Below are 27,745 nucleotides of genomic sequence, written 5' to 3'. Positions count from 1 at the left end.
CTTTCAAACAGTTGCCGGCAAATCAGCAGTTTTTACTCTCCTACTTTGTGATCCAAATTCCTCCTCTTTTCCCTTGCTATGCTTAGAGTTTAGGTGTGGAACAGATCTAGCACAAATGCTGTTTAAGGCCTACAAATCACAAGTGGATCCAGCAGTTCATCAGAAGATAATCTGCATGTGGAAACGTGGATTGTCACAAATCAACTTTCACGGGGTCACAAAGAACTTCTGGAGGAAAGGGAACGAGGCAAAGATCAGTTATTCTTGAGCTCACAGATCACCAGACCCAACCATGTGGATGAACTGGACCTATGCAGGACATGTGTGAGTATTTTATAAACTGCTTTGAAAAAGTTACCACTTGTTCTGCACTTCTGGGAAAGGCAAGGTTAAAAGTCTTCCACAAACCTGTATTGACTTTTCTTGTACTTTTATTCTAAAAGTAATTTCTGTAGGCCAATTCACAAAGATAAAGAGCACGAACATAACTGAAAAATATTTTGAAAGATAACTGCTCTCAAGCAGGAAATGGCTGCAAAAGGTGTCTATGTTTCAATAAAGTAACAGAGCACTAAACCATCTCATTTAAGAAAGGCTGTCTTCTTGTCAGCATGGATGCAACATAAACTGCAGTATGCTCTGCGGGGCAGCCTTTGTTCTCCACTAACAATGGTTTAGGCTTTTCCCATTATTATTATTATTACTTAGTTTATGCCTCCCACTGCATCTCTGTATATTATCTACTTGCCAGTAAAGGTCGTTTAATTCATTAAGATCAGTGAAATAAACACCCAGCATTTCACTGTCTATTCCAACAGAGATTGCAGATGCAAACTAATAAAAAGCACTAATAGCACCAGTCAAATGTAAGGAGAGTAAATCCAAACACTGCTATTGAGTAGTCTCCTTCTGTTCTGAGACAGTTTTGTGCAGAAATTCAAGTCCTACTGAAATGAAGCAAAATTATGTAGCAACAGCACTGGGTGGATTGCTCCCATGCTGAGTTAAATACAGTGCCAGATTCCCACATAATTCTTATAGAGCATTTTGTATAGAACGGTCAACTGCTGAGACTGTGCTAAAAGAACCCCGAGAGGGTATTAGTTTTGTCACAAGCAGAGGAATAAAATGAAGGCATTACCCTTCTGTTTTATGCCATACAATTTAGATTTTAATCTAAGTCTTAGAGGCTTGGCCCATATTACTGGGTCTGCTACCCCCTCCCCCCGAACACTCACTACCCAGAAGGTTGCAGCAGTGAAAATTCTTCGTTGTGTATATTTAACAATAGAGTCAATCAAGCTGCTCTTGCTTTAGATTATTCATAGAATGTCAATTTGATTTAAAACCAATCCAGGGTGTCCTACACAACCTCCTGCCTACTGTGGGTTTAATTAGGATAAAGAGTTCCTCATAAATGAATACAACTCCTTGTGTCAACAAACCTATCTGCCAGCAGTTTGAAGCAGGGGTACTATGCTCAGCACAATTAGATGCTGATGTGAATTACTTGCAGCTTCCACACTAAAAAAGTTGGAACAGCTGATATGCAGACAAGACAGTCAGCACGAAGGGGCAATATGAGTAAACAACAAAGCATTATAGCATTTTTCAATACTATTGTTCTGTTTCTCTGAACCATGAATTACAGCCAAAAGTCACAACACTCATTAATTTAGAAACAAGAGTCAGAAGCCTCTCTGGCTATACAGAAGCACATTAAATGAGATGAGAGGCATGACCAGGGGACAAAAATACCCTAACAAGGTTAGCACATAAATCTTCATTTCCGTGGCTGTAGTTATTATTTTAAAGTAGAAGAGAACATTTGTACAACAGCTTGTAAACATTTGAAGTCAACCTGATTATCAATACTGCAAAACCATTTACAGTGTAGAATGATTTCAGTAAACTGACAGAAGTCTAATCAGTGGAAATCTGCTTAGTCATAGTTGGGCCAAATAGTTTAAAACAGGGTGGGCAACAGGTAGATTATAACTCGCTGGTAGACCATCAAGTATATGCTGGTTGCCAGAACTCCTGTAAATAATCGAGAGCAGGTTGACCACAGGCTGTAGGAGGAGCTGAGATTATGTGGTATGCATAGATTCCTATAGATTCTACCTTCTGGCTGTAGTTTTCTGTATCACATCCTTTCCCAAATCTCAGGAGTGGGCGAGGGGGGGGGGGTGTTAGTGGGAGAGAACATAAGCAGCAAAACCAGCCTCTGCAGATATCCAAACACATGATCGAAAGTTGGACCGTGCTATACTTTGCACTGTAATCCTTTCCTAAAGGAAAGGAAACAGTTCCAGCAAAGCGACATCTAAAACTTGATGTAACATGTAGCCTTACTACTTTGGCAAGATGAACTGCAGAACAGTATAACAGCTGCACTGCTGTGTAAACAGAAAACTGGGTTTACAAGCGAGTCTAGATTGTGGTCCTCGTCAAACATTTACAGAGTAGCTTATGCACTTGAGGGGCCAATCTGCTGCTTGTTGCTCCCTGATTTTGTGGTGCAAGAAATCCTCAGGAAATCCTGTTTCTGTGGGGGAAAGCCTGAATAGGACTTGTATTACACAGGCACCAAAACAGGTTTTATGTGAAGTGTTTGTTGAGCATGTAAGGATAAAATCAGGAACTCCTACATAAAGTATTGGCAGGGCTGGTTCCAATAGTTTACCACAGACCAAAACACCCTCAGTGTGATCAAAGATTGCTTCCTGCAGATCTACATATCTAGGACAGAATAAATAGAGCTACAGCATGCAGTGTTACCAGGACCAACTTTATCAGCTAGCTTTTTACAGCCGTTTTCTTTTTTATGCCCTGGGGAGGAGCTTTTAGAGAGGAAAAGCTGATTTGACTGAAGTAGCTTTTACTGAGGCAGTGTTTTGGTCTGCCATGTGGCTAGTGTCAGTCAGGAATGGATGCAAGCGCAGCTGCTCCATCTAGTGTGGCAGTTTGTCAAGGCCCTGGAGGATAGAACTTGGCAAGATGAAAAGACATCAGGTTTCTGGGCTCACTAAGGTAAAGGCAACGCTTGTCCACACAGTCCATTAAAAAGGGAAAAGGCTACTTCAACACACACACACACACACACAAAAGAAAAACAGTTACCATGTTTACTGTAAGGACAAGCTGATAAAAGAAAACCTAGATTTTTTTTTTCATACTACCCTACTTGGAAAACAGCAAAGGCAAGTTCCCTTCCAGTGTTGCTGGCATTTAAGAATTTTCATTCTGAAAGTCTGAAGAGAGAGAGAGGCAATTCATTTTTTGAGACTGGAATGTTATTTGTAATTATATTCTCCACTGTAAGGGTGTAATCACATACACGAGGATGAGCCACCGGCAGAGGCTGAAGAAGACCCCGATGCGCCCCAGGCAATGGCTCTAGCCATCGACCCGAGTCCGGAACTGGCCGGAGTTCCCAAACAGTACTGGGATTTAGCCAAAGTCTTTGCAGAACAGGAGTGCGATCAACTCCCCCCCCATAGGGACACAGACTGTAAAATCCTCTTGGTCCCAGGGGCACAACTCCCCAAAGGTAGAATATATCGGATGAGTCCAACCGAGGAGAAGGAGCTTCGAGCCTTCTCGGTAAGAATCTGCCTTCGGCGGGTTTCATCTGGCCGAGCCACCAAGAGCAATTCTCACGCAGCCCCCCAGCGCTTTGTTTGTGACGAAAAGAAGCGATGGAACCCTAACGTCTGTGCACTGATTATCGTGGTCTCAACGCTGTTTCGCTGTCAAATAAATACCCCTTGCCCCTGATCAAGGACCTGCTCGATGCCTTGGGAAAGGGGCGTATTTTCACCAAACTGGAACCTGAGGGAGGCTCTATTATCGAGTACGAATTGCTGAGGGATTCAAGCATTTAACAGCATTTTAAATACCTAAATTTAATAGTATGAATATCTTGTAATGCCATTCGGATTATCCGCACCCCAGGGGCTTCTTCATTGCGTCACTCTATTAATCCATGTCCTACAAGATTTTCTGTTCAAAGGTGGCAGGGTGGTGTATTTGGATGACGCTCTAATATATTCCTGCAAATGATGGAAGAGCATGAACGCCTGGTCAGGGCTGTGCTGCAACATATTCGCAAGCGCAGGAAGCCTCCAAAAGATGTTTATCATAGGATGGATTTTCCTCTGCAAGTGGGGGCGTAATATTTGTCTACCAAAAAACCTTAGGGATGTGCATAAATATTCCAAGCCAGGGCAAGAAATTCATAGTCTTCGCTTCGGATCACCCAAGTGATCAATGATGTGACTGCTCAGTTGGAACGTCTAATTCTCTCAGTAATATCTACCCCGTATTTCATTCCCAGCTTTCTTAAGCCTGCTGCCCAGATTCAGATGTTTGGCACGACTCCAACGGAGGTTCCCCAGCCGGTGATCGCTGATGGCCACAAACACTACTAAATCGACGCCATTCTGGATCTTCGCTTACATACGCAAACGCCTTGCAATATTTGGTTTCCTGGGTGGGATATCCCTCGGGCCGCCATAACTAATGCGTGTATTGTTGAGTACATTGACGCCCCCCCCCTTTGATCGCTGCTTTCCATAAGGCTTTCCCTCATAAACCAGGTGGAGAGGGGGCTTTCATAGAGGAGGCGGAGTGTAAGGGTGGGGGTGAGTTTCTGCTCCTTCTGCCTGTCCTTGGCGCATTCCTCGTTCTGGGCTTTGTGCCCGGGGTGGTTGTGGCCTTAACCTTGCTGTGGTTATCTTGTGTGTTTGAAGCTTGTTTCTATCCTGTCGTGGGAATTCTGCTGGGACGTTTGGGGGAGGTGGCTGAAGGGTCCGTAAAAGCGACACTTTAAGCCCGGGAAAGTCAGAATCCGCATTCCATGTATTGCGATCATTGAAGCTTATGAAATAAAAGAAATGAACTCAGTTACTTTGTTTCGAGTCCTTTGAGGTTCCTTACCTCCACTCTTAAAAAACTGGTCCACTGCACATGGAACATCCCTTAAAGTACTAGTCCCCTAATTGTGATGAGGTATACATAAGAGAGCCAGTCTGGTGTAGTGGTTAAGGTGTCAGACTATCCTCTTGCGGGGTGACCTTGGGCCAGTCACATGTTCTGAGCCCTGAGCCATGTTCTGGTTAGTGTTTGGATGGAAGATCTCCAAGGAATACCAGGGTTGTAACATGGAGGCAAGCAAAGGCAAGCTACCTCTGAACATCTCTTGCCTTGAAAACCCTATGGCAGTGGTGGCGAACCTTTGGCACTCCAGATGTTATGGACTACAATTCCCCCACCCCCCCCCCCCCCCACCCCCCCCCCCCCCCACCCCCCCCCCCCCCCACCCCCCCCCCCCCCCACCCCCCCCCCCCCCCACCCCCCCCCCCCCCCACCCCCCCCCCCCCCCACCCCCCCCCCCCCCCACCCCCCCCCCCCCCCACCCCCCCCCCCCCCCACCCCCCCCCCCCCCCACCCCCCCCCCCCCCCACCCCCCCCCCCCCCCACCCCCCCCCCCCCCCACCCCCCCCCCCCCCCACCCCCCCCCCCCCCCACCCCCCCCCCCCCCCACCCCCCCCCCCCCCCACCCCCCCCCCCCCCCACCCCCCCCCCCCCCCACCCCCCCCCCCCCCCACCCCCCCCCCCCCCCACCCCCCCCCCCCCCCACCCCCCCCCCCCCCCACCCCCCCCCCCCCCCACCCCCCCCCCCCCCCACCCCCCCCCCCCCCCACCCCCCCCCCCCCCCACCCCCCCCCCCCCCCACCCCCCCCCCCCCCCACCCCCCCCCCCCCCCACCCCCCCCCCCCCCCACCCCCCCCCCCCCCCACCCCCCCCCCCCCCCACCCCCCCCCCCCCCCACCCCCCCCCCCCCCCACCCCCCCCCCCCCCCACCCCCCCCCCCCCCCACCCCCCCCCCCCCCCACCCCCCCCCCCCCCCACCCCCCCCCCCCCCCACCCCCCCCCCCCCCCACCCCCCCCCCCCCCCACCCCCCCCCCCCCCCACCCCCCCCCCCCCCCACCCCCCCCCCCCCCCACCCCCCCCCCCCCCCACCCCCCCCCCCCCCCACCCCCCCCCCCCCCCACCCCCCCCCCCCCCCACCCCCCCCCCCCCCCACCCCCCCCCCCCCCCACCCCCCCCCCCCCCCACCCCCCCCCCCCCCCACCCCCCCCCCCCCCCACCCCCCCCCCCCCCCACCCCCCCCCCCCCCCACCCCCCCCCCCCCCCACCCCCCCCCCCCCCCACCCCCCCCCCCCCCCACCCCCCCCCCCCCCCACCCCCCCCCCCCCCCACCCCCCCCCCCCCCCACCCCCCCCCCCCCCCACCCCCCCCCCCCCCCACCCCCCCCCCCCCCCACCCCCCCCCCCCCCCACCCCCCCCCCCCCCCACCCCCCCCCCCCCCCACCCCCCCCCCCCCCCACCCCCCCCCCCCCCCACCCCCCCCCCCCCCCACCCCCCCCCCCCCCCACCCCCCCCCCCCCCCACCCCCCCCCCCCCCCACCCCCCCCCCCCCCCACCCCCCCCCCCCCCCACCCCCCCCCCCCCCCACCCCCCCCCCCCCCCACCCCCCCCCCCCCCCACCCCCCCCCCCCCCCACCCCCCCCCCCCCCCACCCCCCCCCCCCCCCACCCCCCCCCCCCCCCACCCCCCCCCCCCCCCACCCCCCCCCCCCCCCACCCCCCCCCCCCCCCACCCCCCCCCCCCCCCACCCCCCCCCCCCCCCACCCCCCCCCCCCCCCACCCCCCCCCCCCCCCACCCCCCCCCCCCCCCACCCCCCCCCCCCCCCACCCCCCCCCCCCCCCACCCCCCCCCCCCCCCACCCCCCCCCCCCCCCACCCCCCCCCCCCCCCACCCCCCCCCCCCCCCACCCCCCCCCCCCCCCACCCCCCCCCCCCCCCACCCCCCCCCCCCCCCACCCCCCCCCCCCCCCACCCCCCCCCCCCCCCACCCCCCCCCCCCCCCACCCCCCCCCCCCCCCACCCCCCCCCCCCCCCACCCCCCCCCCCCCCCACCCCCCCCCCCCCCCACCCCCCCCCCCCCCCACCCCCCCCCCCCCCCACCCCCCCCCCCCCCCACCCCCCCCCCCCCCCACCCCCCCCCCCCCCCACCCCCCCCCCCCCCCACCCCCCCCCCCCCCCACCCCCCCCCCCCCCCACCCCCCCCCCCCCCCACCCCCCCCCCCCCCCACCCCCCCCCCCCCCCACCCCCCCCCCCCCCCACCCCCCCCCCCCCCCACCCCCCCCCCCCCCCACCCCCCCCCCCCCCCACCCCCCCCCCCCCCCACCCCCCCCCCCCCCCACCCCCCCCCCCCCCCACCCCCCCCCCCCCCCACCCCCCCCCCCCCCCACCCCCCCCCCCCCCCACCCCCCCCCCCCCCCACCCCCCCCCCCCCCCACCCCCCCCCCCCCCCACCCCCCCCCCCCCCCACCCCCCCCCCCCCCCACCCCCCCCCCCCCCCACCCCCCCCCCCCCCCACCCCCCCCCCCCCCCACCCCCCCCCCCCCCCACCCCCCCCCCCCCCCACCCCCCCCCCCCCCCACCCCCCCCCCCCCCCACCCCCCCCCCCCCCCACCCCCCCCCCCCCCCACCCCCCCCCCCCCCCACCCCCCCCCCCCCCCACCCCCCCCCCCCCCCACCCCCCCCCCCCCCCACCCCCCCCCCCCCCCACCCCCCCCCCCCCCCACCCCCCCCCCCCCCCACCCCCCCCCCCCCCCACCCCCCCCCCCCCCCACCCCCCCCCCCCCCCACCCCCCCCCCCCCCCACCCCCCCCCCCCCCCACCCCCCCCCCCCCCCACCCCCCCCCCCCCCCACCCCCCCCCCCCCCCACCCCCCCCCCCCCCCACCCCCCCCCCCCCCCACCCCCCCCCCCCCCCACCCCCCCCCCCCCCCACCCCCCCCCCCCCCCACCCCCCCCCCCCCCCACCCCCCCCCCCCCCCACCCCCCCCCCCCCCCACCCCCCCCCCCCCCCACCCCCCCCCCCCCCCACCCCCCCCCCCCCCCACCCCCCCCCCCCCCCACCCCCCCCCCCCCCCACCCCCCCCCCCCCCCACCCCCCCCCCCCCCCACCCCCCCCCCCCCCCACCCCCCCCCCCCCCCACCCCCCCCCCCCCCCACCCCCCCCCCCCCCCACCCCCCCCCCCCCCCACCCCCCCCCCCCCCCACCCCCCCCCCCCCCCACCCCCCCCCCCCCCCACCCCCCCCCCCCCCCACCCCCCCCCCCCCCCACCCCCCCCCCCCCCCACCCCCCCCCCCCCCCACCCCCCCCCCCCCCCACCCCCCCCCCCCCCCACCCCCCCCCCCCCCCACCCCCCCCCCCCCCCACCCCCCCCCCCCCCCACCCCCCCCCCCCCCCACCCCCCCCCCCCCCCACCCCCCCCCCCCCCCACCCCCCCCCCCCCCCACCCCCCCCCCCCCCCACCCCCCCCCCCCCCCACCCCCCCCCCCCCCCACCCCCCCCCCCCCCCACCCCCCCCCCCCCCCACCCCCCCCCCCCCCCACCCCCCCCCCCCCCCACCCCCCCCCCCCCCCACCCCCCCCCCCCCCCACCCCCCCCCCCCCCCACCCCCCCCCCCCCCCACCCCCCCCCCCCCCCACCCCCCCCCCCCCCCACCCCCCCCCCCCCCCACCCCCCCCCCCCCCCACCCCCCCCCCCCCCCACCCCCCCCCCCCCCCACCCCCCCCCCCCCCCACCCCCCCCCCCCCCCACCCCCCCCCCCCCCCACCCCCCCCCCCCCCCACCCCCCCCCCCCCCCACCCCCCCCCCCCCCCACCCCCCCCCCCCCCCACCCCCCCCCCCCCCCACCCCCCCCCCCCCCCACCCCCCCCCCCCCCCACCCCCCCCCCCCCCCACCCCCCCCCCCCCCCACCCCCCCCCCCCCCCACCCCCCCCCCCCCCCACCCCCCCCCCCCCCCACCCCCCCCCCCCCCCACCCCCCCCCCCCCCCACCCCCCCCCCCCCCCACCCCCCCCCCCCCCCACCCCCCCCCCCCCCCACCCCCCCCCCCCCCCACCCCCCCCCCCCCCCACCCCCCCCCCCCCCCACCCCCCCCCCCCCCCACCCCCCCCCCCCCCCACCCCCCCCCCCCCCCACCCCCCCCCCCCCCCACCCCCCCCCCCCCCCACCCCCCCCCCCCCCCACCCCCCCCCCCCCCCACCCCCCCCCCCCCCCACCCCCCCCCCCCCCCACCCCCCCCCCCCCCCACCCCCCCCCCCCCCCACCCCCCCCCCCCCCCACCCCCCCCCCCCCCCACCCCCCCCCCCCCCCACCCCCCCCCCCCCCCACCCCCCCCCCCCCCCACCCCCCCCCCCCCCCACCCCCCCCCCCCCCCACCCCCCCCCCCCCCCACCCCCCCCCCCCCCCACCCCCCCCCCCCCCCACCCCCCCCCCCCCCCACCCCCCCCCCCCCCCACCCCCCCCCCCCCCCACCCCCCCCCCCCCCCACCCCCCCCCCCCCCCACCCCCCCCCCCCCCCACCCCCCCCCCCCCCCACCCCCCCCCCCCCCCACCCCCCCCCCCCCCCACCCCCCCCCCCCCCCACCCCCCCCCCCCCCCACCCCCCCCCCCCCCCACCCCCCCCCCCCCCCACCCCCCCCCCCCCCCACCCCCCCCCCCCCCCACCCCCCCCCCCCCCCACCCCCCCCCCCCCCCACCCCCCCCCCCCCCCACCCCCCCCCCCCCCCACCCCCCCCCCCCCCCACCCCCCCCCCCCCCCACCCCCCCCCCCCCCCACCCCCCCCCCCCCCCACCCCCCCCCCCCCCCACCCCCCCCCCCCCCCACCCCCCCCCCCCCCCACCCCCCCCCCCCCCCACCCCCCCCCCCCCCCACCCCCCCCCCCCCCCACCCCCCCCCCCCCCCACCCCCCCCCCCCCCCACCCCCCCCCCCCCCCACCCCCCCCCCCCCCCACCCCCCCCCCCCCCCACCCCCCCCCCCCCCCACCCCCCCCCCCCCCCACCCCCCCCCCCCCCCACCCCCCCCCCCCCCCACCCCCCCCCCCCCCCACCCTCCCCCCCCCCCCACCACCCCCCGCCCCACCCCCCCACCCCCCGCCCCCCCCCGTCCACCCCCCCCCCCCCCCCCCCCCCCCCCCCCCCACCCCCCCCCCCACCCCCCCCCCCCCCCCCCCCCCCCCCGCCCCCACCCCACCCCCCCCCACCCCCCTACCCGCGCACCCCTCCCCCCACCCACCCCCCCCCCCCCCCCCCCCCCCCCCCCCCCACCCCCCCCCCCCCCCCCCCCCCCCCCCCCCCTCCCCCCCCCCCCCCCACCCCCCCCCCCCCCCCCACCCCACCTGCCAGCATGGCCAATTAGCCATGCTGGCAGGGGCTGATGGGAATTGTAGTTCGTGAACGTCTGGAGTGCCATAGGTTCGCCACCACTGATCTAGAGAATGACAAGAGTTGATGTTCATAGTGCATTATATTTCTCTAAGCAGCCTTAATTCTGAATGTTTGGGTATAGGGGAATGGCAGAAGGTTATTGTGTGTATCTGGTATACCAGCTGTCACCGACAAAACAAGATCAAGTGTGAGGCTCTTCACTCCCCATCACCACTCCCCAGTCTTCACACATTGCTTTACATCCCTAAGATTTCTTAGGCCTCAGAAAAGGAAAGGGGTGGGCACAGGGTTGCCCCGCCCAAGCCCCCCCCCCATCATGTTCCTGCGGAGTATGACACTTTCCTCCCTTTGATTCCTCCTTGGCCTGGTTGTGAAGCCACCACTTATGCTTCCTCCCTGCTCTGCCAATCACCCCAATTCCACCACCTCCCCCACCCTCATCAGCTGAGCTGGGCCAGGGGTTGGAGAACTAATTCCCCAGTCTCCTCCTCCATTCTTGCTGGTCCTCCTCCTTTCTCTCAATTGTATTTTTCCTGGGAGGACTTCATCTGGGCCTTCCCTGACTGCCTCCTCCCAGGCTCTTGTATGGCTTTTGCTGACTGTCTCCATGATCAATAGCTGGACTGATGGCCCCTGGGACTTGTTCTTCCCCAGCTGAGGATAGACCAGTAATACAATAATGTGTGAATGTGGGTGCAGGGGATAACCCTGGAAAGAAGGATGCTCAAGACAGCTAAGATTGCTGCCTGCCAGTGCTCCAGGATTCTTTCTCAGAATCATTATAAACATGAATTGTCAAATTTCTGGGTCCTAGGTCATAATGGCACCTGGAGATTTCATTGTGACAGTAGTACTTCAAGTACTTCAAGGGCAGTAGTACTTCAAGTACTAGTTCAGTAGTACTTCAAGTATAGAGTACTTTGCAATAGTCAAGTAGTCTGGTAGTTACTGATGCATGGCTCTGCTCTACCAAGGAGACATACAAACCTTTCAGCCAAATGAAGATTAGAAAAAAGAGACACTTTACCATACCAAAACACGTTGCTTACTAAACAGACCAGAGATCAGATGAGAATATCTTTTTTTTGAAATGACAATGACACCTCAACTTATTGGATTCAAAGCTAACCAGCTGCTACTTTCCAATTTTACATCCTATTCAGATGCAGTGATTTTGATCTGTGAAGAACTTTATCCACATGGGTCTTGCATATTAGAACATTCCTTTCCCATGCAGTCCACCCTATACCTCCACACATAACACACAAAGCCACATCTAGCCCACTACTGTCAAACTGTTTGCAAGGTCTCAGGCAGAGCTCTTCTACTTCACCAGCTATCTGATCTTTTAACTGGATATGCCAGGGGTTGAAACTAGAACTTTTTGCATTCAACTCATGTGCTCAACCAATAATCTAAGTGAACAAGAAACACTGTCCTATTTGTAAAGAAGCTGAAAACAGTCACCAGGCAAACAAATTTCATGTTGGTTACGATTTAAGTTTGAGGCACATATTCCAACCCTTGTTTCGGAAGAACTGCTGAAGTATTTTTATTTCAACAATAATTTTAGGAGACGTTAAAATTGATTTAAGGATCTTCACCAATCACCCAGATGAAACTCTGTATTGGAAACTACTGTATTGTTCTTTTAATATGTGTTGTCAGTTACCAAGAGTTAGGTAATGCTGTGACAAATTTAATACACACACACACACACACCACAGCAATAATCCTTGAAACCAGAACCTTGGGCTGTTTCCGCACAGCAGGCGGCAGCGGCGTTCCACTGGCTTCAATGAAGTTGGAACTGCTTGCAGCCGCCCAGGGTGTGTGCAAGGCACTTACCTTGCCATCTCGTTCCGCTCCGGGCGGCTGCACAGACAAGCCCATGCTGTCCTCTGACCCCCGTGTGCCTTGCACATATTCAGAGAGGTTTAAAGCGGCTTCTCATGTCAAAGCTGTTCGCGACAGCGCCGCTCCAAAAGCGATACAAGCCATAAAACCTCGCTAGTTTTGCTTGTGTGTGCAAACAGCTTCCTAGGTACAGTGTTTTTTCCATCCCTATGACGCTGTTATTTGGCCGTGCGGAAACAGCCTGATATTCAACCATGTACATCATCTGTACCCCTGAACTAAGAATAAATACAAACTGATGTGAAAACTGACCAGAAATATTCATAACAGAGTAGCTTCACCAAAAGATCATCTCGCCAAATCATAACTTGAAGTTGAAATTGTGCAATCCCTTTTTACCACATATACATGTAAAGGTTGGCATTGTTTTGTTTTAAATTTTGTTTTTAAATTTAAATTTTGTTTTTAAATTGTTGGTATTGTTTTTAAATCCCCATTTGTATGGAACTAGTTTTCGACGACAGGTTTCAAAGGTTAAGTACCTTTTCAGCACACTAGTTTTCCCTATGCAATTTAAGTAATGCCTGCAGATCAAACTGGGCATGTTGTATTTTACCACCTTTCCCCAAGCTCTTGTTTGAAGGGTTGAAGAAAAGACTATAAGATGAAGCGTTTCCTACATTTATCCAGATTAAAAATTTTTTAAAATGCAAGTCATGTAGGGAAAAAAGGCCACAAACATCCTTTAACATACTGCCCACCAGTATCAGTTGATAGCAATTAAATGTTCAAGATTAAAACAATCTCTGAAGAAGTTAAAGGAACAGACTGGGCAAAGTTAACGCAAAAACAAATGCTGCATTTAAACAGCACTGAGTACAGCAACACACTCAAATTCTGAATTCATCCTTCTTATAATAAAAATATTGGTCTCAGCAAATCAGAGAAACTGCTCATAAATTCCAAGATCTAGCACTCCAGAACAAAATCTTTCAGCCACATTTAATTCAGCAACAAATGTAAACTTACAAAAAGAGAGGTTGTGTAGGTTGGCTACATTCCAGGTCATTTAAAAATAACTATTTCTAAAAAGGTGGAAATAGCGTTTTATTCTTCCTTTCCCATGTTTTCTATGGCTCTTATTCCATGCCCTACCCATAATGCCTATTGACCTTTACAGCAGAATTTTTTTAACTTCCAGATGTGAGGGGGGAAAGTGACTAGTCTGATTACTAAGACTTCCTGTGATTGATATAAATGTGATATCTGAGGACACTTTCAGACACCAGGGGGGGCTCTCTGGTTAGTTTATCCTGGGCCTTTTCCAAGAAATCCTTCTAAGCTGCTATGGACAGACTCCTTTGCAACCACCACACATGGACTACACAATAGCTAGACTGACAAAAGGACTTTGAGCTTTTTTATGCTTAAAAGCCTTTTATGAAGCAAAGCATTATCCGGCAGTAACTAGCTCACTATTTGCAAATTGTAGCACTTAATACCTGTGTGAACTTAGTATCTATGCAAGTTTCAAAAATTGTCCAGATGAATAAAACCAGGCAAAGTTTATTTCCAACAATATAACTGTTTCAACAGTGATCTTAAACAAAAGTAAAAACACTGCTGCTATTATTATAAAATAGAAAGAGATTAACACAATAGAATTTTAAGTACTTTTTATATTTTTAAAAGCAGCTTTAAAAACCCAATGTGGAACAGATACTTTACAACCACAAATGCATTGATACAGTAGCAGCACGTCCCTCTCACATCTTCTGTACCTGCCGCCAGACGGTGCATCAACTAGCTCACAGAAATCACAAAGACAACTGGTGACAAGTTTGTGAACAGATCCTTTTAACTAGGAAAATGGACCTGAAAAATTCAGTATTCTATGGTTCTGATAAAAGCACAAATACCACTATTCTGGGTTATTCTGGTCCCCCAATATCGTTCTAGTATTCCATGTCAAGGTTTTTTTTTCTCAAAAACCCAATATTTTTCAGTTCTATTACTACTCATGGAGGATTCTTTCCAGAGGGCTGGAGTGGCTGTTTTCTCAAGCAAAGGACAACTTCCCCAGATGCATACAAAAAATGAAAACAGAAAGGGGAAGAAAAACATCAATCCAGAAAAGCCAAGTAACCAAAATGAATACTTAATGGTTACATGTGATAAATTAACAAAACTTTGATGCAGCATAAAAACCAATAAAATCAAAAAAGTTTCAGACAATAGGCCTTCATCAGCAGTATAACATTTTAACAATACATACCATACAATAAAAAAATTGAATTACAGCATTTCTGACCAAGCATAAAAACACAAACAAGAAGCAGGGCTTCTTAAATGTGTATATACACACCACAGAGCTACAATTCATTCGGAACTAAAAGGATTCTTTTTGTAGAAAACATATTAGCATATGGAAATTCTGTATTTTTTAACAATCTGTTCATTGCGGTCTACTTATTTAACTACTTATAATCTACTTTTCTCACTTGGATTCAAGGTGGATCACACAAAGTGAGTCAATACAATCAACAGGATAGGGCATTCAATAAACAATGCTAGATGATTAGGGTTGCAGAACCAACCAGAAATCTATAAACAGAACTGAATCAAAACCTAAATATTAATATGACACAGTAAATGATAGAAAAATTGCATAGTAGGATTCTACTTACAGTGAGTTATTCATAGCAATACAGTCCACAGTCCTTAATAATTTATCCAAGTAATTTTGTGAATCATTTTGTACAGCACAACCCTACTGCCTGCGTAGAAAATCCCACTTGAATAATGAATGCAGTTTTATTATTAAGTTACACTTAAATGTATAAGTTGAAACCTGGGTGTCCCTTTTCTACTTAACATAATTTTGTGCAATCCCTAATATTCTTGCTCACCCTCCCCCCCCCCTTCAACCATGACATATGCCACTGAAAGAAAAGTGGTCCAAGTATAACCTTGACAATCAACAAAGAATGTACGATAGGAAATAGAAAATGAAAAGGTGTCTATTGGTCACTTCAAGACTAAATTGTCAATCCAAAACAAGCTTTCAACCCCACTACTACAGGGGTTGGAATTATAGTGCATTTAAAAGTATTAGACTTTTCAAAAACAATCAGATTTTCTTTAAAGTCATTAGTGCCTTGGAGAATTTTTAAAAATAGTTTCCAGAGGACAGAGCACAGATGGTAAGAAAATGGTTGTAAATATTGTGAGGTGAAATTTTGATATTGAAGCATATGCATCCTCTCCGTTCTGGTGACCAGGCATTTCTCTGAAACTTCTTACATGTAGGATGCTTTCACGTGTGTACATACAGCAAGACCCCAGAGTGGAACTCACAGCTCAGTCAAGATTTTGCAAACAAATACACAGCCTGAAAAATCCTCAGTAGTAAAAAGTTACGTTTCCAAAAAATGGATATGGAAACAAAAATAAAGAGCAAACTTGCAAGATGTCTACTGAGCAATCATCATATGATGGGGGACAATATACATACTAAATCTGGATTTAAATTTTAATTTTTTCCTTCTATGAAAACAATTATGCCTCTTAAAATAATTTAATTTTAAATGCATTCTTTAAATGCATTAAAGCTAATACTTTCACTCTCTTAAGTCATGATTATCCATCACACAGATTGAGTTCTAGGCTGTTTCTTGATGCAAAAATGAACCATGGAGGGAAATACAGTTTCTGAACTTAAACACAGCAAGCCCTACCAAGTCATGCATTATATTTATTATTGTGGGCTTCCTCCTAAACTCAGGTATAATCAAGTCATCTCAGATGTTAAGATCTTTGAGACCCCATCCTGTATGACAGCAAGTCAATGAAAGAGTTCTCAGAAAGCAAAGAAAACATAGCAATGAAAGCTGTCTCAGAACCTGTTATTTCATAATGTAATAAAATCAATTTCTCAGTCCATTTAGCTTGGACATTAATACAATAAGTCCAGATTTTCTTGAAGTATACTTTGATGAAAGGTAGTTCTGCATACTTCCAAAATGGAATTTATTTTTATTTATTTATTTATTTTCAGATTTCTAGACCGCCCCATCCCCTAGGGGCTCTGGGCGGTGCACAACATAATGACCATCAGGTACAGTTAAAAACAACTAAAACTTTTAAAAGCAGCGGTAAAATAGAAACTGACTATAATAGATAAATTAATGTATAAGATGGCATCCGCAATCCCAATTTCAAACCCTCTTATGGGAGGGAAGAGCAGCAAATCCCAAGATGACAGGCGCAGATGTCTGATCGCCATGGGAGGAGGGCACCATCAACGGCTGGGTACCTCCAAAGGCTCCGGTGGAACAGCTCTGTCTTACAGGCCCTAAGTGGAACTCTGTCAGGTCCCCGCGAGGGCTCCCGGACAGCTGAGGTGGTAGAGCCGCTTCCACCAGGCTGGGGCCAGGGCTGTAAAGGAGCCCTGGCCCGTGTGGGAAGGCTGCCAGCCACATTATCATCGAGGGGCCAGGGACCACTCGACAGGTAAGTTGGCCTCTGCTGAACGAAGAAGCCGTGATTGGGACATGTGGGGGGGGTGATGCGGTCCCGAAGATACGAAGGTCCCAGCGCCAGCGTAAGGCCTTAAAGGTCAACACCAACACCTTGAAAATGATTTGAACTCTACTGGGAGCCAGTGCGGCTGGCGTAGGCACAGGCTGGATATGATCCCCAGATGGCATTACCCAAGCGAAACGGCGCAGCTGCATTTTTGGACCAGTTTTAACTTCCGAATCAGACGCTAGCGGGAAGGCTCCGCGTAGAGCGAAGTTACAATAGTCTAATCTGGAGATGACCGTTGCATGGATCACACTGTGGCTGAGCGAATGGTCTGGGAGAGAAAGGGGGCTAACGGCGGCCTGGAGAAGATGGAAAAAAGCTAGCCCGGGTTATAAGGGCCACCTGGGTCTCCATTGATAGAGACGTAATCCAGGTGGACCCCAGGAGAATGCGTCACCGGAGGGGTCGGAGCCAATGAGACCCCCTCCCACACCGGCGGCTGAACGATCCCCCTCTCCCCCTCACGCTCCAGCCAGAGGATCTCCGTCTTCGATGGATTCAGTTTTTAACCTGCTCTGTCGCGAACCAACCAGCAACCGCCTCCAAACAATGCTGTAGAGGCCAAAGCGGGGGCGGCGGCTGTTCCCCCCCTCCATCAACAGAATGAGCTGGGTGTCATCAGCGTACTGATGATAAGGACAGCCCAAAACTCCACGTACCAGCTGAGCAAGAGGTCGCATGTAGATGTTAAATAACGGCGGGGATAGTAATGCCCCCCTGGGGAATTTTTACCGCCAATGAAGCCGGGCACTTCCTGGAGGCTTCATCCCCGCACCTCACTTACTGAGTCCGCCCCCGGAGAAACGAGGCAAATGTCCATTGAAGGACAGTTTGCACTCCAGAGGCAACCAGGCGGTGGGCCAGAAGATAGAGTGATGCGACCACATCAAAGCGCTGCGGTAAGATCCAACAATACCAACTTGGCGATCCGCCCTGGGTCAAGCTGCATCACCGGGCTGATGTCTGTAATGGCGGCGAGAACCGTCTCCGTCCCATGCCCATACGGAAGCCCGGACTGGAAGGGGTCGAAAGGCGATGTGTCATCAAGGAAAGCTTGAGGCTGCTCCAACTTCACTCTCGAATTACCTTCCCCAGAAGCGAAAGATTCGAGAGCCAGGCGATAATTAAGCCAGATCTCCAGGATCTAATGATGAATTCTTTTTAAGATTTGGTGGACCACTGCATACTTCAGCCCATCTGGGAAAACTCCTTGCTCGGGGAGTTGTTAGCGATACTCAACGAGATGGGGCCGTAGCTCACGCTTCGGCGGGCTTTCTAAACAAAGGCAGACGCGGATCAGAGAGGACAGGTAATGGAGTCTAACAGCAGCTAAAGGTCCTAACGTCAACAGCGGCTTCACTGAACAGGGGAAACTGGGCCAAACAAAGGGCCAGAAAGGCGGCAAGGGAGTCTCCAGTTAAGCTGATTGTAGCCAACGTGGGTGGAAGGTAAATGCGTGAATGACGCGGCATATCCGCAAAAAAAAGCTCGCAAAGGCCTCTAGCTAATATCCAATTGAGAAGGGCTGACCTTTCTGACAGAGAGATACAATGACTGGTCTACGGAATAATTGAGCCGGTAGGGAGCTGGCGGACGCCAGGAGGAGAAGGAAGCCCTCTTTACCTCCTTAAAAAACACCATCTCGCAAACTTTCATAAGCATCCTATAAGATGTTAAAGCAGCTTCATGGGGAGACTTCCTCCATACTCGCTCCCTGGCTTCGTCTAAGGCCCCGTTTCATCTGACAGCCTTAACTCCTCAATACCACGGAGAGCGTCGAGAGCGGGGGCGTAGAGGACGCCGGGGGGCAACAACATCGATGGCATCAGAGAGCCGGGCATTCCAGTCCTCCACCTGCTCATCGAGTGTGCCGGCGGGTTCAGGGTCCCGCAGAGCATTCAGGAAACCAAGTGGATCCATGAGTCTCCGCGGGCGGGCATAAATAAGCCCGTCGCCTAGACGGGGGCGTTGTGGCAAGTCCACCCGGACCTTCAGGGCATAATGGTCGGACCATGGCACTCTATCAATAGAGGGATAATGGAATAATGCTCAATAGAGGAATAATGCTCATTTTGATCGATTTGAGCTTCTAATGAATTCCAAATCAGAGTTATACACTGTGTCCAAATACTCAAGAAATGAATGTTGGGATTAATGTGCAAGACATTCTGTACTTACTTTGATTAGCTTTGAAAAATATTTTAAAGATTCTCACCCAAAAAAGATTTCAGATGTTTAGCAAGCATTTACACCCAACTTCTCCAGTAGAATCCAGACTTTGAACGCATACCAAAACTACTCTTGCCAGCCCAAAATGAACATCGTAAAAATAAAGAGCACTACACTGACATCTTCAATCAATCCCAATTTTTTTAAAAAATCAAACACATACAATGTATAAACATCTACTGCTGTTTTTAAAACCAGTCTGTGTGCGGCTTACTTTTCATCCACCCACCTTGATACGATAACCCACAGTTAGGAATATCAAGCTCTACCACAAAGACTGTATGTGCAGTAACTGCATTTGTGAAAATGAATTCTACTGTGGTTGGCCAAGTTCACTTTTCTCAGCACAATGCACAGCGGCATTTTTCTCTGAGCTGGAAAAGGGTTAATCCTTGCAGTCCTTTTAACAGATCAATTCCCCCCCCCCCTTTGTATTGGTCTAAGACACTAACCCTAATTATACCTCTGTCTTATCCTGCTTTTAATATGTTTGTTCATCAGAAAGGATAGTATTGCTATACTCCCACCCAGGTTCTGGTGAACCAGCTCTTTCTGTCAATATGCATTTGTTGTAAGCAGCATCACATGAAACTTGGGCTCCTGAACTCCAGCACTGTTCACGAGTCACTAGAGACCAGCAAACCATGTGAGAAACATTAACATCTACAAAGAAGGAGAGTTCTGCCATTCAGCTGTATCCCATCTACTATTAACCGATAGCCGTTACATCACTCGTTCCACAAACCAAGAATGAAATGATCAGTCATTAAGAAAAATTTATTTCAGACATTTATGCTCCCCTTTCCACAACTGTAAAGGTAGTTCACATTCCAGAGATTAAAAACAAAACACTAAAAACCAATTACAGGGCAAAATCATAAACATTACACTTGAACTAGCCTGAACACCCATAGCCACACAACAACAAAGTTTACCCACAATGCTTCCGTTTCACTACCCTTTTAGGAATGGACATGGAAAAAGATTTTTACAAATAAACCAACAAGATTCTTCAGATACTGATGAAAGTCAGCTAGGCATCACTGCTTCTTAACTTTGGGTGGGTGAGCAATGGAGTGTCAACATATCACTAGGGTATCTTTTGCTTCCATTTATATTTGCTTAATTGTCCCCTCAAGTATGAAACAGGGAACCCACAAGAGCTTGCAAAGGTGATTTCCCCTGCATCTCCTTCTCCACATTAATTTATCTTTCCCTCCTACTTGCAGCTTCCACATCCTCTTCCCCTTTTCTGCTTTCTTCTCTCCCATCAAGATTGTCAAAATTGTGCAGCAGCAAGTCACTCAGATGAGTTGTATGGTAGCCACTGACAGGCCTGGCCAATTGCATAAGTTGAGTGGAAGCTGCTGCTGGGCCCAGGCAAGTTGTGAGCCATTCAGCTATCTGGTAACCACCCATCACTCCTCTGTGTGTTGCGCAAATTACTCTTGCATGAGCAAGAGGGAAAAAAATTGCTTTTCTAGAAAGGCCCAGCAGTATACAAGGACTTGTGCCATCAGAAGAATGCAAAATAGTAGCCACTTCTTGCTCTGGTTGGAGTCAGAGCAGCTATGATAGGAAAGAGCCACTTTGCCATAAGGAAGACAGATAGGCAGCTGAGCCAGAGTGGCAACAGCAACTAGGAGTGTTTGCTCACCTAATTCATTTGGGGTTGGGCTACTGCTCTGGTGATCAGTACATTGGACAGGCACTTGAGGTACAAATAAGCAGACAGGCAGAAGGCAAGGAAGAAGCTCCCTAGATAATATCAAAGTAGAATCTGCCACAGCACAAAAGGCTTGAGCCAAAAGGGATAAATAAATAAGCATAGATCTAACCAAGTATCCATGCTCTGAAGGAGCCCATCCTGGGAAGTCTTGAGGGGAGACAAGTACCAGAGCTCTCAACAGTCATGCTTTCCTTTTATTTATAACCTACTAAGTTTAAAATTGTTTATTAATTAGCATAATATACATAACATACACTAGCCCCAGAGTGTATGGTAATGTGCTGTCAGTGCGTAAACATATGAGAAGGCAGCAACTGAATTTCTGGTTGTTAGGATCAATTCTTCTGCAAGAAATGGTACAAGGAAACTTCACCTGTTTACATAAATAGCCTGCAGCTATTTCTGCAACTGCATTTACATTTTCACCATAGATTGCTCAACTAAGACAGAGCTTTTTCCTTGTGATTCTGCACACACCCAGAAAAACCCACAACCTGGCTCCTGTGTGAGCCTGCCATCAGCAACACTGTGAAATCTGTAGCCTGTATTTCAGAAAATGATCCTTAATTGTGGAAACTGCCTCCCAGTGAGAATGCTACAGAGGGATTATCTGTTTGGCTGACATCATGCTAAGAAACACCATCAATACCACAATCACTCTCCAAATACCACATCTCTCTTTTCTGACCAACAACGCCATCTTCAGCATGCCACTATAAGACTTTCATTTCCATCTTTGGAAGAAACAGTTTAATAATTTATGTGGCAGATGTGCAAGACAAACTGAGCTCAAAGAGATAAGCCAAGAAAAACATCCTGATGTCTACAGCAGAGTTATGACTTGGGGCAGGAAGGAACTATAAAAGCTATTTCCTGCTCCTGCAACTTTTGTGGTTAAAAGGGACCAAGAAAACAAGCGAACCCATTAAGCAGAACCCTTTTCCATGCTTTCAGAACAGCTGAAGGGTGAGGACATAGGTTTCAGTCAGATTTGAGTACAACATGCTAGAAGTTAACTGTTAAATTTAACTAAAGTGATTCCCTTTCAAGCTGAATGTTCAGGTTATGAAGTCAGTCTTTCAGCTCTTGCATATTTCTCAGAATGGCCTAGAGAAGTCTGAAAGATTAAATACAGCAGTGATGTCCTTTTAGACAGTCCTTTAATTAAAGCTTTTTTGAGGAGGAGGCTTTAAAAAAATGCCACAAAGGCCTGGTTTCCTGTATTGCACGGGAGGAAGTTGCCTCCTGCTGGTGAGGCTTAAATATTATTTGGTAGGGGAAAATTTTTACATTGATCTTTCCTGTCCATTGTAACTCGTTTTCACCAATGAATAGAGAATGAACACAGGACAAGAATATGAACTTTGTCCCTTTAACACTGTAACTTCTTTAATTCTTTTCCTTTCAAGCCTGTATCTTCTCACTCATACCGTTTTTGCCACTTTAACCTTTGTACTGCATGAATTATATTTCAAGGCACATTCGAATGAGCACTGTGCATTAGGTGAACCACTAACGAGTTTTTAAAGACAAGAAGCACAGGGACACCTCAAAGACTAACTGATTCATTGCAGCAGGACCTTTTCATAGGAAAGGGCTTAACAATGAGACCATGCCAACTTGCAAGAAAATGGGACAACGTTTTAAAGCAAAGTGCACACTTCATTTTCAGCCTGGGGAAGAGGGTCTGATAAGGAAGGCCGTACCCTGGCTCCATGTGATTAATTTAAAACAGTATGTACTGAAATAACCTAATTTTGGGAGGGGGTGTGTGTTTTTAAAAAAGCTTAATTCTGCATTTTATTTTATTAGAATAAATTCTGAAATTTGCATATATTATGCAATAATATATTGGAATACTTTATTCTGCATAATTTATTTTTACAGTAATCATCAGAATGGCAAGAGACTATGTAGAGCATTCAAAAGGCTGTCCCTTGACTACTGGGGATCTTATTCAGGAATTCTTTTGGCTTATTGTCAGCAGGCATCAGTCAAACACTTTCAGGCATATTTGCTAAAAGCAGAAACTCCTCTCTCTCTCTTTTTTTAAAGTTAGGACTCTGAGGAAACTGAATCCCATATCCGCACTGTGGTTCTGTACAACTTTTAGCCTTACACTGAACATAGAATAGATGTGCAAGCATCCATCACACACACCCATGACTTGGACATATTCATTAGAACTGTTACAATAACTTGGTCTTAATCAAAACACAACCAACATATCCTTGCCTTCAATATTAAAGCACAATGAACAATAACTTCAGATATTTCAACAGGTATTAAAGACCAGAAGATATTATAAAAAATGGATGTTGAATTTTTTCCCACACATGGTAATATGGTTTCTAATCACCTTGTAATTAGTATACTTTCAAAATTAATCCTCAGCATTGTTAATACAGCCATTGTGCATTGTTCAGTTCTCGAAAACACTAGCTGGTTCAACCAAAAGCGCTCTCTTTCTCTCTCATTTGCTATATGGGACCAATGTGGCCACTATTTTTCTTACCCAGAAAGTAAGCATCTTCAGGCACATTGTTCCTCAGGGCATGGAGACAACATGGCTTTTGTGGCTCTACAATTAAGCTAGATGTATGGTATATCTTTATGTGACGGACTGGCGGGGCAGCAGCACATAGCCCCCACCTGCCCTGCTGAGTCTGCCATGAGCCTTCCCATCCCTCTGACCACCCTCTCCCACCTCCAAAGACAAACTGGGAAAGCCCTGTACCCTACCTGCCCTCACCCTCCCTTGCCCTATCTAGGCCCACTGTATTCCTTACCCTGTAGCAGGCTTTACTGCTACTGTACATTATATTTTAAGGAATTTTTCTGGCTGGCCTTGAGTCATAATAAAAATAAAATTAAACTGGTCCACCTTTCTTGCAGAGACTGGAGGCAGAAAAAGTAGCAAAAGAAGAAATGGTCTCCTAAGGAACAAAGACTACAGATGTAACAGTTTCAACCATGGTACAGAAACGGCTGACAGGTACTTTCACCCTTGGGCTCCAATTCCTTCTTCACACACAGCAATATTTAAAGCCAGCTATGATGCAACATTAACTTGGAAGCTTACAAGTTTGCAAACCAAAACAATGGTAAGCAATGTATCAGTACATATAAACCTGATGAGGAAAGGAAAGCATCACCGTGGCAATATCCCAAACTTCCAATTCATGGTTCTAATTCTGTGCTAAAAGTAAAGATGTTGTGCTGTCAAGCAGACATGAGAATCCTAGTGAGCGTGCAAAGACAAAAGAGGCCTGGTATTAGTACAAAAGGGTGGATAATCTGATGCAGGCAATGAGGGGACCAACCACTAGGAGACAGTGCCTGGGGGGCCAACAGCTGGGTCATACAGCCTCAGTATGAGGGAATATCTTTAGGTCATAAATGGGATTTGAACCAAGTCCTGAGAGAGCAGGGGAACCCAATAGTTAGGAAGGGACTTTAAGAAGGCCATTCACTGAAGCTGGATGTCACTGTAGTGAAAGGAAAGACAGGTCAGAAGGGGGCAAATTTGTGGCCGCAGATGGCTCCTGGGGCATACAGCTACTCTACTAGGACTGTGGAGTGACAGAACCTATGAGGTGGGAACTTTCTAGTATAGAACATTACAAGCTTTTCAGATATAGTATATAGATTTGATATTTAATGAGTAGATCACTGATCACTGGGAAAGCACGCATGAAACCAGCATGATGTAGTGATTAAGAGGGATGAACTGTAATCTGGTGAACTGAATTTGTTTCCTCATTTCTCCACATGAAGCCTATTTGGTGACCGCTACTCAGAGTTTTCTCAAACCTCTCAAATCCCTATCTCCCTCAAAAGGTGTCTTGTGGGGAGAGGAAGGGGTTTGTAAACCGTTTTGAGACTCCTTAAAGATAGAGAGGGGATAAAAGTCAACTCTTTTTCTTCTGTAAGTAAACGTGTTCTGCAGCATCAGGCCATGAGTGTCCTTAATTCAAGAGAGAAAGGGATGGAACCCTGACCACAACCTAGCCTACTATGGTAGCACCACTGCAGATGTCACAGCTTGCAGGTCCCAGTAATTGATGTGCTTAGTTTTTAAATTCAGATTCCACTGGACTTGCCTGTTGTTTGCTTTTAACTAAACAGTCTGCGGACATCCAAAATACAATATCCAAAGAACAAGCCATGAGTGTTGCTTGCAGATAATAATTCACAAAACAATCAAACCATTGTCATTTTTTTAAAAAAAGTATTTACTTTTGTGTGTAACATCTAACACATTTTGATCCATGAGACCCTGGCGGGATGGCATGTCTATTAGTATTGCAACTCAAGAGCTAGTGCTGGGTTTTATTGGAGTCTGACTTCAAAAACAGGATATCTAAACTCAGTTCAAGTTTCTTTTTGCCTTTTAGTTTCCGGTCTTTTGTAAAACAGTCTATTTACCTTTGTGTAGAAGTTCTTTGCCTCACACACACAACCAGTAGAATTCGGCCATGGAACCTGAGGATTATTTCTGGAGATTCAGATTTTAGAACAAGAATGCTAGCACACAGTATTTAAAAAGCAGTGCCCACCATAAAGGTCTGAAAAGTTCACAAAACTGGAAAGTATCCTGCCTCTGACTAGAGGAAGAGGCAGTGAAGTTGGATGAAGGCTTCAAACTGCCCTGTGGAATGGCAGGATACACACAGCTGTCTCTGGTTACACAGTGCTCACTTACCTTATGGTTAGACCTAAGGAAAACATCACTTAAAACACACACAAAAACACGCTAAGTAGATCACGCAGTACAGCAGTTTTTTAATCCAAGTTCCTGACCCTCATGCAGAGCTGAGCTGAGCTGCTCAATGGCATTCTTACATATTGAGGATATTGGTCTGTTGATAGCATTTGTTTAATGGGCTCACTCGATACCTTTTCCCCTTACAGATTATATCAAGCCTTTCTAAGAAGATCAACAACATGTGACTCCACTGTACCGCCAATTTAACAGCCACAGAAAGTTACCAAAGAAAGTTTTTAAAAAGCAAGTATTTTAAGAACAAAAGTAACCATTCAATAATTAGAATACAGGAGACATTACTTCATTAACGCTAGCAATTTCAACTTTTGAAGTGAAGAGAAGAGCACACACAAGTAAAAGATAATCAAACACTGGATACTGAAGCAATTCAAACTTGGTGACTATGACTGAGAATTAACTTAAGTATCTTACTTCCATGGAGTTAAGAGCACAAAGGATTTAAAGCTGAACTTCACAACACAGTTTAAAGCTCACTTTATGAGCCTTGGCATTTATGAAAGCATTTTCTGCACTAACCTTTCTCACCTAAAGCACTGGTATAAGCTCTTCAGAAACATGATGCATGCAATTCCTGACACAACGTATTTTACCTTCACCCAGAGCAGCCGGTAGTTCTCCTGGTTCTGAAGGAGAAGGCTGCCTGCCCACACGTCCAGCAAAAAAGCCTCAGTATGGAAGATTCCCAACCTGAGGCTAGGAGTTTCTTGTACATCCTTGGCTCTGGAGTTCACTATTCCTTTTATTCTGAATTTTGAGCCATTTACAAGTTGTGATGACCAGACAGTTCTGAGAACTCAGTGTAAAGTTTAGGAAGGATTTTTTTAAAAATAAAAGGCAATAGGCCTGAAGTGCAACACTGTAGTATGCATTTCTTGATTTGCATTGTTTTCTAATTTCTGAATCCAGCTCTTGCATATCTTATCCATCATATCTTTTATATTGTTTTACTACACCGGAATGCAATAGAAAACAATCATATTCTAATATTTATTATACACTTTTACTGTTTCTATCAGATTGCTTAATGCTATAATCTGCCTTGATTCCCACCGAGAAATATATAGGTCAGCTTTGATTTCGCTGCTAAACTAGTGAGGCTTCTTGAAATAAAAAGATAGAGCCGTAAGTTGGCATGGTCTCATTGTTAAGCCTAAGAAGATGGTGGTAGGTGACATGATGCTTTAAAAAGGAAGGCAGTGAGAAGGCAAAAAAGGAAGCTTATTTTGAAAGCTGGGCTAAGATTAGTAAAATAATATGTCCAAGTAGCTAGGTTACTTTTCACTTCTACCAATTATCAAAGAGCATATTTTCCTCCTAAAAAATATCCACAACATACTGGCTGGCCTTGTACTCCCCCTAGAAAGAGAATGTTCGGAGTCTGGGAGACCTGCTGGACTCAAGCCTCCTGTGGGCTAAACAGGTGGCAGAAGCAACCAGGGACATCTTCTACCAACCTCAACTGGCCAGGCAGCTGTGGCATTTCTTGAGTATACCCCCTGAAGACTAGATCACTGGAATGATACCTATGTGAAGCTGTCCTTGAAGAGTGTCTGGAAGTGACAGCTGGTACGGAATGCTGTAGTGAAAATGCTACCTGGAGTGGGATGTAAGGGCCATATCACTTCAGTTTTGTTCCATCTGCACTGACTTGCAATCTGCTTTCATGTCCAATTGAAGATACTTCTAGTCAGCATTTCAGGCAGACACTCTGTTTAATATTTTAAAATTAATTTCTTGCCTTTAAAATTAGCACATTGTTTAAAAATAGTGTCTTGCCTACATACGAAATAAGCATAAACATTAGCTAAGAAACCCTGACCTTGCACTATCTGCCTTCATTTTTCAGGCATCCATCACACTAATACAAAAGCAAAAGGGAAAATATGCTTCTTCACCTGACCATCCCTTTACATGAGACCTTTTCTTATGGGTCCAGGCCTTTTTAACCTGCACTATTACTTGGAACAATTACAGTCAGTGCTGAAGGGCTGGCGAGAGATTCTTGCACGTGTGTACAGTAATAGACATTCCGGACAGAGGTTGATAGGAACATAAATATTTAAGTGAACATAATTTGATGTAGGAATGCTATTATGGTCTTCTACCTGAATTATAAAACACATTATAAAATTATAAAACTTAGTAGAAGTTCCAGGCATACGTAGTAAGCATCAGAAGTCAGAATCAAGTTCAACTGTGTTTTAAGAATATCACTTCACTATCTGCATGGTAAAGTA

General features: G+C 51.3%; 1 long non-coding RNA gene across 1 annotated transcript; it reads left to right on the top strand.

Annotated features, from left to right (window-relative positions):
* The first annotated feature begins 58 nt into the window (after positions 1-58).
* Positions 59-26,299, top strand: LOC125429888. The gene is made up of 3 exons (XR_007244062.1): positions 59-324; positions 23,615-23,823; positions 25,634-26,299. It is a non-coding gene; the product is annotated as an uncharacterized LOC125429888 (long non-coding RNA).
* Positions 26,300-27,745: the final 1,446 nt, after the last annotated feature.

Source organism: Sphaerodactylus townsendi, linkage group LG03, assembly GCF_021028975.2.
Source record: "Sphaerodactylus townsendi isolate TG3544 linkage group LG03, MPM_Stown_v2.3, whole genome shotgun sequence".
NCBI lineage: Eukaryota > Metazoa > Chordata > Lepidosauria > Squamata > Sphaerodactylidae > Sphaerodactylus > Sphaerodactylus townsendi.
Note: the sequence above shows the minus strand (reverse complement) of the source record. Positions and strands in the feature narration are given on the sequence as shown.